Source organism: Periplaneta americana, chromosome 6 (assembly GCF_040183065.1).
Source record: "Periplaneta americana isolate PAMFEO1 chromosome 6, P.americana_PAMFEO1_priV1, whole genome shotgun sequence".
In the NCBI taxonomy this organism is placed as follows: Eukaryota; Metazoa; Arthropoda; class Insecta; order Blattodea; family Blattidae; genus Periplaneta; species Periplaneta americana.
This window is the reverse complement of record NC_091122.1, coordinates 176,133,373-176,147,579: the sequence shown is the minus strand read 5'-3', so window position 1 is coordinate 176,147,579 and position 14,207 is coordinate 176,133,373.

Genomic DNA, 14,207 nt, shown 5'->3' with positions numbered 1-14,207 from the left:
GAGCAACTTGAGATTCAAAACTATGCTAGAAACAGCCTCTTTGACCATCTGGCCATGTGGTTAAATTTCCATACCCGGAATCGAATAAGAGTCCGTTCAGTGGGAAATCGCACACGCACGCGCTAATCACTTCTCCATATGGGTTCTAATTAAATCAATTACAATGTATATGATCCAAAATAACAAATTTAAAGTCTTTCTCTCAGGATAGGCTACCTACTTCATAGACCTATTTTTACCATGTTCAAAACGTTTAGTGACAGGGTGACCATATGTTTCCTATTGACGGAGACAGTCCTTCAAATTCAATTATTGCTCCCGAAAAACAATCTTGTATTTAGTTCACCTCTCATAATACACCGAGGGTAATGTGTCTAGAATTTTTGGAGCTGAAAACAGGACTACTACAGCTTCGCAATAAACTTCCTCTCCTAATTGTACAACATTCAACATCAGCAACATCTATAAGCGATATTCGTAGTTGGAGCGAATAAAGACAAGTTAAGGGCCCTGGCACTGAAAAAAAATGTGAATTAATATAGCATTTATTCTCCAACAAACCACTTTCAGTTTGCAGTTGAAGATCAGTTCATACCAGTCATGATAATTTTTTCATTAACATTATGAAATGAATACTAACTGCTTTACTGTGTTAATATTATAAAAATTAACTGGCTGACTAGTTTTCGACATGATTTGAGTCGTCCGAAGCTTCAGGGTTGTTTCATAACGTTAATCAGTAACTATACAAGGCAGTGGTGATATTCAAAAAGTTTAACAACCGGTTCTCTTATGTGTACCTATATTAAACATATACAGTATATGTCCATGGTAATTATTGCAAATATTACCTAGAAATAATTTAACCAGTTCGTCCAAACCGGCTGCATATCACCACTGATACAAGGTGTTAAAAGAGTGTATCACGAATGAAGCAATTCTTTTCTTGACCATACGCCCCGCCATATTTTTCTCCCTTGAAATATATTCTATTTTCTCTATTCACCCGACCATCCTTTAATGAATGTTTTCATGTTAAAGAAGTAAAGAAATTGTTTTGCTTTACCTTTTAATTGCAAAATAAGGTTGATTTAAAGAAGATTCCATGAAGCTGTCACAATAGAGGCACACTCGTTTTTATGAGTCCTGCAGTAGTAATGGTTTTTCAACCATTCTATAATAATATGGTTCTGTCATCCAGGTCTGTAGAGATTCTGCACAGGCGGACCATTTATGCTTATGAACATCAAATAAGATATATTAGGAACAACGAAAGATGACCTAACAAGATCAGTATATATCTCCGTGTAAAAATATAGATCTGCTCCATGAACAAAATTTAGGTACCCATATACCGTATGGGGCAACATTTTCTCTTCCCCCATATGATGTATTGAAAATAAAATGAAGACCTCCCTCAAAGAAGGTTGTATATCATATGAAAAGTATATGATATACAACTTCTTTGAGGGAGGTCTTCAATTGTAAGTTTTCATATGCCGTATGGCCCTCATGACAGCACTGGTTCATACCCAGGTAACCGATGTGGGAGGAAAGAGGAGATCTGTCCATAAGAAGAAATGTCAATTTTCAATACTGGTATTAAAGCACAAACTGAATCACAAAGTGCAAACTAGCAGGGTTTTTACTATCAGGACATAGTACTCATTACCATATCCTCCTGAGTTCTGAGAGTATAGTATACTATACTTCATACATGATTTTGATGATTTAAGTGCAGACCCCTGAAGAATGGTAAAATATACCTGCATTTGTGGCCTAACTGTAATCTGCAGAATTTTTTCAGCATTTTTCTTCATATGTAGAAGTGTAGAATTATATTAAACATTAAAAATAAAACAACAGATGTCTCAGAACTCAGAAGGCTATATAATGCAGGTACAGGTATCAAAGAGTTTCAGTGATGCAACCATACATGCAGTTTCCTTAACAAATTATGCAATACAAGCAGATAAAAAGTTACTTACTTGCCAATTTCGTTAAAGGTGGTGCTGAAATTGGTTGCCTTTGTTGTCCACACATTTTGGGTACCTCTTTAAGAAACCATTAATCAATCTTGTTCTTGTTGTAAAATAGTGACAACTTCCTGATGAATGTTAAGTTTTTCAATTCTTACAGGGTGTGTGAGTTTGTCTTGTACACAGTTTTTAATTTACCTCCCGAGATGAAAGTCACAGGGTTTAGGTCGGGGGACAGTGATGGCCATAAATTAATACTTATAATGAGGGCCCAGAAGTTCATGCATTTGCATACGTTTTATACTATAACTATTATACTTATTATCTATACAGGAGTAGTTAGAAGTCCTGCACCATATAAATAACTTTTGAAGCATGTAGTTCAGTAACGTGAAACTCTGTGTGTGTGGGATAGCTGTATACTGAGAACTCAATAATGGTATTACGGAGTTTTTTTATATTTCCGGTTTAACAGGAAGTAACTCAAACTCTCTTGTTTTAAATGTAATATCCCATGTATTTTTATATTTTCGAATAATGCTCATTAAGAGCTTTTCAAAAAGTACCCACACTAGATACTTCTGTACAAATTTATTATCATTAAATCAAGGAAACAGGACAGTGTAAGTCTAATGAATAATATGAGTAAAACGCATCTTCTATTCACTGTGAAATGACCAGGGGCGTATACTGGTTAAAGGGTTTGGGCTACCGCTGACCCTATTATTACACAAAATATATCTAACAATTACTTTAATTTTAATTACTATGGTAAAACTAATAATACAAAATTATTACATTATGTTATATTATAAACTTTTTCTTTTGTAATTTCCTTGGGCTACCGCTGGTAGCCCCGGTAGCCCGCAAAATACGCCCCTGGATTTGACTGTCCTTTGTTTATATTCATGGAATATGAGTAAAACGCTTTTGTTTACTGTGATTTGACTGTCTTTTGTTTATATCCATGGAATCATGTTTATTGATACAGAAACATATTATTTTAAGGAGTTGAATCTGACATTTAGTGCATTAAATAATTCTATCTGATGTTGAATGAAAGGGAAAGATTCTAATTTTAATTATGGTTGGCGACCTGATATTGGTAAGTCCTTTGCACTTCCAATTTCTGTAAATTTCCTTACGATCCTTGTCACTGTTGTATGTGGAAATAGACTGTGAGCCTGATGTGTATCATTAAATAAATTTTCCATCTCAAGATGAGATTGTTACCCATCTCTATAGCCAACTGTTGACAGCCTGAAGAATTCTGCAGCAAGAAGACTTATTTCTCATGATGTTCTGGAGTTGTCAAAATGTGCTGCTGTACTCGACCCTGAGATGGCCTACAGAAGCAAAAAAGTTCTTTTTGGAGAAGAAGAAACTTATCAATTCTCTCGCAGATTTCGGATTTCCGAAAGAGAAATGGTTTGAGCCTTCAAAGAATGTGTGAAGTCACCAGAAAAAGTTCGCGGGAAAGTTTGAAATTAAGAAACAACATCCAATATCTTCCAGCAAGTGTGAGACAGGCTTTTTCTAAATGACACCAGACAGGGCAGCTCTACTGTGCTTATCAACATTGTCTGCAATCTGCTCATTAGGATTATTGAACCTCCACAAAATATGATAAGTCATGGCTATTTCAAGGGCATTACTGTTCTGTAGAGATCAAAAGTAGAGTGTGTAATAGTGAACAAGAAACAGGAGACATATAAGAAATGGGCAACATTTTTTAAAAATATTAGTCTAAGATTAGTTTAAAAGTAGACTATTTCTAACATTAAAATCTAGCGAGGTAATTGAAAAAATTTGGTTCCATAAGTAGGCCTACTCCATACAATAATTACTCTCATTTGTGAAAAACAGCCTATAGAGTTCCTGTACCTTATTTCCTAGAAAGGGAGAAAAAAGAAAGCTCCGTCCATCACATCAATAAGGTTTCTCATCAGCATGACGTCACATTGGGCCATCTTACACATAAAAATCTTTATAACAATCTGTAATTCGTTTCTTTTTCTGCAGATGTAAAAATTTTTAAATTATGGTTTATTTAGTGATGCTCGCAACTGCAGAGGTTATATGAGCGTCGCCAGTGTGCCAGAATTATGTCCCACAGGAATTCTTTTATATGCCAGTCAATCTACTGAAATGAGCTTGTCGCATTTAAACATACTTAAATGCCATCGACCTGGGCTGGGATCAAACCTGCAACCTCAAGCACAGAAGGCCAGAGCTATACCAGGCTGACTACAGATGTATAAAAATGTCGACCACCATGATAGCTCAATGCTAACTCCCTGAACTTATCTAATCAGGGGGCCCAGATTCAAACCCAGTTGATGCACCGTGAAGTTATAACTTGTAACTTGTGTTGGGCATCTCTGGTTACCCTGTGACATCACAACATTTCTCTATCATATTCATTCATTAAGAGTGTAATATAGATCAACTGCCTGTGGTGAACTCTAGATAGTCTTCAATGAACTAACAAGGAAGGGTTTCGGCTCGAACAGGAATTTTTGGTTAAAAATTTGTACAGACACTTACCTCACAATGGTGATGAAGACCATAAAAGCATTCATTTGTGTAACTCTCCGTTTGGTTGGTATTGGTCAATACACTTCCTTAAAAATGTACATGAGGATTCTCTATAAAATGCATGAAACAGCATGGAGCAGAGCAATAAGACGACACGCAGAAGCAACACCTGAACAATCTTCTGAACCAAACTCCAGTGCTGAAAAATCAAATGCCACCTGAATTACATTTTTGAAGTCCGAGACTTGTTCACGATTCACGTAACCAGCTGACTGCCAGGAATACTGAAGCATAGGGCGGTATACTGGAGCAGACAACTGGTTATGAACAACAGAGTGCATTTTCATTATAAACACTCGATTTCAAAGTTAAGTTCTGGATTCTCAGCAAGAGCCCTTATGTAATGTGTTATCCTCCGAGCATATATTTTGTATTGTCTAAGGAAATAGATATTCAGAGGCCTTGGAATGATTCATTTATTAAGGCTGCGTCCTTGTGCGCATTCAATGACTCACACAACAGTGTATACTTTTGATTAGCTGCAATATTTTCAGACAACGTTGGAGAAAGATGTTCTTAAATGGGCTTTAGACATATTACCACTCGCACTAGCTTCTAGGCTAGGCTAGGCTTACGGGTAAGGTGTCCCATCCCCTTAACTTGTGCAGTGCTCTCCCCACCCCTCAACTTGTACAGTGCTCTAACAGACAAACCCCACATCACACAAACGAATGCTTTTGGGAGCTTTACAGAGATGTAAAGATGGGCCTGTATACAAATTTTGGATACGAAATTCCTGTTCGAGCCGAAACCCTTCCCTTGTAAGTGGTCTCCACTTCTCAGTACTAGTGACATCTATGAGCCACACTCGTACAGTTAGAGGGAATAAAGGCAAGTTAAGAAACCTGCCATTGCACAAAATGAATAAATAAATAAATAATAAAAAGAAGATCAGTGCAATGTCTTTTACTTCATTTTATTTCTTCAAGTTGCATAAAATATTTCCTGAGTTTGCTACGTTCACAACTTTTAACAGAGTTGATGTTACAGAGCGACATGAAAATTAATAATTTATTATGAAACAAGTTTATAATGTTATATTTTCTAGCACAAGTCAATGGTTAGAAATCGCTCATTTCCTAATTTTGATATCTGCAATAATTGTATAACATTATAAAGGAGTTTCATACATTATTTGTTTTTTTGTACAACAGCATTATAAAACAATTAATAAAGAAATAACATCAAATCGGTAATGATGGGTAGTTTATCATTACTGTCTATGGAGAAAGAGGTTGCTATGGCAACAATGATGTACCATATTTACTCGAATCTAATGCGCACATTTTCCAACCGAATTTAGTCTCCAAAATCAACCGATTAGAATCGATGGCACACTAGATTCGTATGCAAACTCGAAAATTCTGCTTATCATTCTGCATGTGCTTTGGCTCTTTTCAGGTTACACCATTGCTTGTCGTTCCTCAACATTTCTCACTTTGAGTGCTTCCGTATTTTTGTAAACATTGTTGTTAATACTGGCAAAAACTTCAAAGTGAGTTGTACTTGCTCAGAAGATGGAAGACAAAAAGCCAAGGGTATCGTACGAAGCAAGCTTCAAACGAAATATAATTTATACTGAAAATCTTGGAAACAGGCTGCAAGAGAATTCGGTGTAGCAGAGGGCAATATATATGTATGCGTATATATATATATATATATATATATATATATATATATATATGATTATGTCTCGTGACCAGAATATTGTGCGAAATGGAACTATAAAAATTGGAGACTTATCCTTCGAAGAGATGGAAAAATTCAAATATCTTGGAGCAACAGTAACAAATATAAATGACACTCGGGAGGAAATTAAACGCAGAATAAATATGGGAGATGCCTGCTATTATTCGGTTGAGAAGCTTTTATCATCTAGTCTACTGTCAAAAAATCTGAAAGTTAGAATTTATAAAACAATTATACTCCGGTTGTTCTGCATGGTTGTGAAACTTGGACTCTCACTTTGAGAGAGGAACAGAGATTAAGGGTGTTTGAGAATAAGGTTCTTAGGAAAATATTTGTGGCTAAAAGGGATGAAGTTACAGGAGAATGGAGAAAGTTACACAACGCAGAACTGCATGCATTGTATTCTTCACCTGACATAATTAGGAACATTAAATCCAGACGTTTGAGATGGGCAGGACATGTAGCACGTATGGGCGAATCCAGAAATGCATATAGAGTGTTAGTTGTGAGGCCGGAGGGAATATGACCTTTGGGGAGGCCGAGACGTAGATGGGAGGATAATATTAAAATGGATTTGAGGGAGGTGGGATATGATGATAGAGACTGGATTAATCTTGCTCAGGATAGGGACTGATGACGGGCTTATGTGAGGGCGGCAATGAACCTCTGGGTTCCTTAAAAGCCAGTAAGTAAGTAAGAGAACAATGTTCGCTTATGGCACCACCACAGGATTGCTTCTAAAGCGACAAGGAAGAAGTTCACTGGCCCATGAAAAAGAAGGACCTGAGGTAGAGGTTTTAAAATTCATAAAGAAAAGGAGGAAAAATGAACTTCTTGTGACTAGTGAAACAATTAGAAGTAAAGCTAATGAGGTGGCTACAGCATGTGATATATCAAGGCAAGTATAGGTAGGTAGATGTGTAAAGTAAAATTAAATTTCGTACCTGCTTTGCAGTTGCGCATTACATTCGTCAGTCTTTTTATTTCATGACTTTAAAAATTAAGTGCACATTAGATTTGAGTAAAGGTAAAGGTATCCCCGTAACATGCCATGAAGGCACTTGGGGGGCATGGAGGTAGAGCCCCATGCTTTCCATGACCTCGGCACTAGAATGAGGTGGTGTGGTCGGCACCACGCTCTGACCACCTTTTACCCCCAGGAAAGACCCGGTACTCAATTTTATAGGAGGCTGAGTGAACCTCGGGGCCGTTCTGACAGTTTGGCAACGAGAAAAAATCCTGTTACCACCTGGGATCGAACCCCAGACCTTCCAGTCCGTAGCCAGCTGCTCTACCAACTGAGCTATCCGGCCGCCTTTAGATTTGAGTAAATACGGTATTAAATATTATGGCACAAAAAATTGTTTCATAATATTAACTTTATGGCACAAATTATGCCGTGATAACAAAAGACATAACATTTTATTTGGCATGGTAACATTTTATGGCACTTGTACAACAATGTGGTATATTACACATGATTTTCACTAATGATAAAGACTATTTATAATGCTGGTGTACAAAAAATTACATATCTTACATCATTTTCTATTAACGATTAATAATTGTACTTCATATTACATAAGTTCATTCAAAAGTCATTGCAAATTTTAAAACATTATAAATTATAATAAAATAGAAAAAATCATCACAGTGTCGGACAAATAATGGGGTTTTTCATTTCTTCTTTTTTTTTTTCATTTTCCTATAGTTACCATTTTTTTTTTATTTATACACCCTTTAACATGCATAGTCATATCACGTGTTTAGGATTTTCCTATAGTTACCATTTTTTTTTACTTTATTTATACACGCTTTAACATGCATGGTCATATCACATGTTTAGGATCTGTGAATATACCAGCATGTCGACTTCAACACTGCCAAGTTTCTCCTTCCATCGAATGCAGCTGTTTGTGACTGAGGGAAACCATGAAAAACCCCAGTCAAATTGGTCGGCCATGGGATTTTAATCCAAGACCTCCCAAATGCAAGTCTCAAACACTATCATCTCAGGCAACTCGCTTGGTAGTTACCAGCCACAGTTACTGCCAACTTAAAAACGTCAAATCTTTTTGCTTGACCCTTTATCAACTTATTTTCTCCCCCGATATATTAGATGACAATGCATAAGGGCTAATATATAGATATGATGCTCTAACACTGTGTATTGAATACTTCCTGGTTAAAATTTATGTGTGGATGTGACTGCTTTGTGATTGTTGTGACATTGTGTGAACTCTAAACAACTTTTATGCTCGACCATGCCGAAATGTAGTAATTATACACCTGACAGTAGCCTTTTAATGCACCTCATTAAAGTACACCTATTCATTATAATTCAGTTGTTCAGCCAATGAGAAATCACCTTTGTACTGATTGTACCATTATAAAACCGCAAGTATCAATTATTCTCGGATATGCAATCGAAAGACAATTAGCAAAAAGTCACGGAGGCTGGAAATCCAATACTGTCGCAGAAGGTTATGTTCTGTTACTATAATAATTACCGTTAATTGTAAATAATATTCAGATAAATTCAATTTGTCATCTCGTTTTTCAATTCTAAATCAATTTCCAGGTTATATCAAGCCTAATGTTCATGTTATTCTCTAGATTATATCAAGGTCAATGACATTCGTGTCTCGGAAAAAATCAATACTTTCGCGTCTGCGCATATCTCACAATTCAGGACAGTTCCGCTCCTCACTTACATAACCATAACATGAATAATTATGAATAATTTCAAGTTAGAAATATGGTCGAGCATAAAAAGTCGTATGAAACTTGCCTATAATGGTAATTAAGACGCTCGTATGAAAATTATGAAACTCGCTTGCGCTCGTTTCATAAACATACTCGCGTCTTAATTATTACCATTATAGGCTCGTTCATAATGTACTATTAATTACATACCATGTTTATCTGCATATACTTAATTATATCAAGCAGCAGTTCTCAATCTGTGGTACGTGAGCTACTGCTGGGTGGTACTTAAAAGTTTGAAATAAAAACATACATTATAATAAAATATAAAAATACACAAACTCTATTTGTAATTTTGAGTTTTCCCTGTTTCGGCTTCAATTCGCCTCTTCAGCTACAGAAGTGTGATAACAAAAATTTATCAATCACTACTCCAGGACAGAGTGGAGAAGGAAAGATCTCTAACGAGAAATTCCAAATTGTAGAAAAATATATAGCTGTTTTCTGCATATTTTATGAAACACTTTATTGAATAAATTCAAACAGTAATTGTTTCTTATGTAATCTTCATCTTACGATGTTTGTTGACGTATATACGTCCGTTGATGTGACATATTAATGAATTTAAATAGTATTATAGTCACAATCAATGCTATGGTATGAAAGAAAAATTACACAACCTCGAGCGGGAATCGAACCTGCGACTTCCTGTTCTCCAGTCAGGCGCTCTACCACTGAACTATCGAGTTCGTCTCACGCCAGAGGCTTGGAATTATCCTTTCATACTGGCGACTCTGTTATAGAGTACTGTCCATAGTGTCTGATCTAGTCAGCACTGCTTATGGGTGTGAAGATTACATTTGTAAAAAGTTTCTTTCAACCCATAAGCAGTGCTGACTAGATCAGACGCTATGGACAGTACTCTATAACACAGTCGCCAGTATGAAAGGATAATTCCAAGCCTTTGGCGTGAGACGAACTCGATAGCTCAGTGGCAGAGCGCCTGACCGGAGAACAGGAAGTTGCAGGTTCGATTCCCGCTCGAGGTTGTGTAATTTTTCTTTCATACCATGGCATGATTGTGACTATAATAGTATTTAAATTCATCAACTGTTTCTTAATTAACCACATCCTGAGATTTTTCCCATAATAAATTTGGTTAATGATACAGCAAATTTCCAAAGTTAAAAATAGTGGTACGCCATTAAAAAAGGTTGAGAACCACTGATATAAAGTGTAATATACTCGTATGTGTATTAATAACTGAGACATTAGCAACATTTGACAAAAATATATATGCTTAAACGTACTTTCATATTCTAGTTACTATGTCAATTTTTAACAAGGAATACACTAGAGTCAGGGCAGCAATTACACTTCATAATACCTTTCACATTGACTTCATTAACAACACTGCATTCACTTGAAATTATTGTAACAAAAATGTTTGTCCTTGGGGTGTTTTATGTCAGGCAATTTTTGCACTGATACAAACAAAAAAGCAAATGTTCGAATTTTGAAATTGTTTTTTTCTTCTTGCACTGAACTGGAAATATTTTAATATTCTGAAATTGAGAATCTACTGTTTGACCAATTAAAACGTTAGTTTTGCCCAGGAATTTAACACTGTGTTTACATAAAAAAGTCCTTTGATAGTATATTATCCAATCTGTTTTCTAAATCGGCTTCGGTTTGAGGAAATTTTTTCGTGTGCCACACAGAGAATCTTTATCCCCTTTACATTTTTTTTTAAGTAGGTTATTTTACGACACTTTATCAACACCTAAGGTTATTTAGTATCCGAATGAAATGAAGGTGATAATGCCGGTGAAATGATTCGGGGTCCAGCACCGAAAGTTACCCAGCATTTGCTCATATTGAGTTGAGGGAAAACCCTGGAAAAAACCTCAACCAGTTAACTTGTCCTGACCAGGAATCGAATCCGGGCCACCTGGTTTCGCGGCCAGACGTGCTGGCCGTTACTCCCTTTTACATGTTTTTGTACACAATCAGAGAAATCTGCAAAATTTAGAGTTTCAGCTCTTGGCTTCACTAGCGTCCCAATTTTTCTTTTTAATATTCTTCCAACTCCATCTACCACTCCTTTGCCATGTGATGTGAAAGAAGAAGAAGAAGAAGAAAAAAAAAAAGGCAAAAATGCACCTGGTTTTACATTGGGCTACACTACCATCTGAGAAGATTGTGTGTGTGTTTTTTTTTTAAGAAGGAAATTCTTTCTTCAGTTCCAAAATTCTGTGGCTCCAAGGTAAAATGGATTTCATCTTGAGCAATAGTAGAATAACTCTCTGCGAAGTTTATCTGTAAGACAACTTCATTTTCAGGGTTTTCTTCTTTAAATATCTGATAAGCTTCTTTAATGGTCATCACCATATTCCTTTTTTGAATATTAGTTCAAGTATACCTGAAATTTTTACAGATTTTGTATCTTATCTTCCGAGAGATTGCTTCTCATCTCTGCAATATAAATTTATTACTCTTCTCTTTATTTCAGCAGGAACTTTTCTACCATTTGATTTCTGTTCTTTAATGAGTTCTATGTCAGGTAACCCTTCACACAATAAAAATTTCATCACAGCAGATCTCTTGGAAGGATACTTTGGTAACAATATTCTTGAACGAGAAATAGCTTTGCCAAAAGACTGGGCAGATTTATATCAACCTATACAAGAACTCGGAGTTACTGATTCAGAATCTTCATTTAAGGCATGTAACTTTTTTTGCAACCGACTCTTTCTTTTTCTTTCAGCATCTTTAAGTCTCTTTTTCTTCAACTTCATTATGTTTTTACTCATTTCTTCTTTCATTTTCATCCTCCTCATTTTATCTCTTTCTCTCTCTTTCTGAAGATATTCCTCCCATTTTACTGGATCAGCTTTCAGTTTCTCTCGAGACTTTCGCTTCCTTTCAGCTTCAGATATATCAGTCACTATCCTAATAAAGGGAGATACCATGTAATATACACAAAAAAAATCATACTACTGTTTCATTATTAAACACTACAAGAATAAATATTTATCTTGAAGTAAATTATTAATATTACACTGGTAAAAATAAGATTGTAATTGTATACTTAAAAAATAACACCTTAACAAATATATTACATAGTCATGAAAAATATAGTGCCATTCCAAATAAGTAATATGTGACCCATTGCGCGAAAAGGGACCTAAAGTCTCAAAAGGAAATTTTATAGGAGAACAAAATAATGAATTTGCGGTGTAAAAACTGCATTTCTATGTTTCGACATCTTGCGCTACCTGTAGGCTTTTTTACATACTAAACTAGGACGTAGTTTTACACAGTGCTTCTTAAATACCTAAATCTTTCTTATAGTTGCTAAGGTTATTTTACGATGCTTTATCAACATCTCAGGTTATTTAGCGTCAGAATGAGATGAAGGTGATAATGCCGGTGAAATGAGTCCGGGATCCAACACCGAAAATTACCCAGCATTTGCTCATATTGGGTTGAGGGAAAACTCCGGAAAAAACCTCAACCAGGTAACTTGCCCCAACCGGGAATCGAACCCGGGCCACCTGGTTTCGTGGCTAGATGCTCTAACCGTTACTCCACAGGTGTGGACTATAGTTGCTAAGAAAACAAATGAAAACTTTAATTGCATTTTTCTCGAAAAATACATAATGTAATATCAACATTCAATAAGTAATATATTAAAAACTATGGCACCTAGAACGATGAAATTTTTTTAAAATGCTCAGTATGTCATCCTCTTTTTGAAACCACAAAAAAAAACGATTTTAATTCCCATTTCTTGCAACTAGTCACATATTGAAAGAAACTGTAAAATCACAGAAGAATTGTCACAACCATCACATACATAAAAAAGTTAAACTGCCACAATAATTTTCTCTTTGACACGAATTGCTATTTTCATGAAATTTTATCACAATGTTAGGGGACACTGCAACATGACTTTAAGTTTTATACTTGTATCATTATTCTAAATATACTAGTGGCTTGTGCAGCAAATGCTGCTGCAAACTAAGTTCGTTAGACGTTCACATAAAAATTTTTCAGATTTATTTTCAATGAAGAATACTTGTCTTTTTGATAGTTATTTGCTTCCATAATAATGAAACATACTCCCTCTGAATGGATTTTTTTAGGCCAAATACTTTTCCTTGAACCTATCCAACTTCAGTTTTTGAGTTTCAACGCGAAAACTCAAGTATCAATGTCAGGATGATAGCAGTAGCTATTTCAGGTCATTGTGGATTGTAGGCAAAAGTTAAAAAAAGTCAGGTTTGCTATGCTTTCGAACGATAGTATTTTCGTATAGCTGCTGCATGTAGAACTTGAAATGTAGAGTGTAAAATCATTTTATCCTACTAAGAGATCTTGCTGAAATGATCTGGAGACTACAAAATTTTCTAGGTCTCTTATTTTATCAGTAAGTAATACTCTCGGCTCCACAAGTAAAGAACCCTGGCCTCACACCACTTCTACACAGATAACAGTGATTGACAGGCCAGTAAACTTGCTAAAACTTTCAGCTGTTGCCATGTTTGCGCTTGGCTTGACTCTTCAAATGTATTTTCTTTTGCAACTGGTTCGATTCTTTCAAAAATGGAAAATTCACAACACAGCATTCTCGGCGGTATCTTTGTCCACAGTTTCACTAATTGGGGGAGCGTGTCAGTCAGATTTATGGCTTCCTGAACCCAACCCTGCAACGAAGGTTCTTTACTTGTGAAACCAAGAGTACCTTTTAGTTTTTCCTTGAGAACTGTAATTTTTGCGCTCTCTCGAGCCAATACTGAAGACAATGACACATATCAATATCTACACTACACCGCCATTAAGTATATGAAAAAGACCCAACCCCACTGGTTTAATAGGTATAAAAATATTTGATTTTTAATAACAATATTATTATCTTACTTAAGTTTTGTAGTTATATATAGCAGTCACTCAACAAATTATAGAAATGAAGATCTAAATTAAGATATTCTCTACATTTACTTACATAACCTCAAAACGTTTCACTTTCATGTCATCAATATAGCATCAGTATTATGTACAATTAATGAAGAATAGACGCATCATGATACTAACTATAATAATATTTAATTTCTAATGGTAATAATGACATCAAACCACCTCAAGTTTCGTAGATTTGAATATCCAATACACAGCTGTACTCAGAAAATTATACACTGCAGAATCAGTTTTTAATAACAAATTGAATTGAGC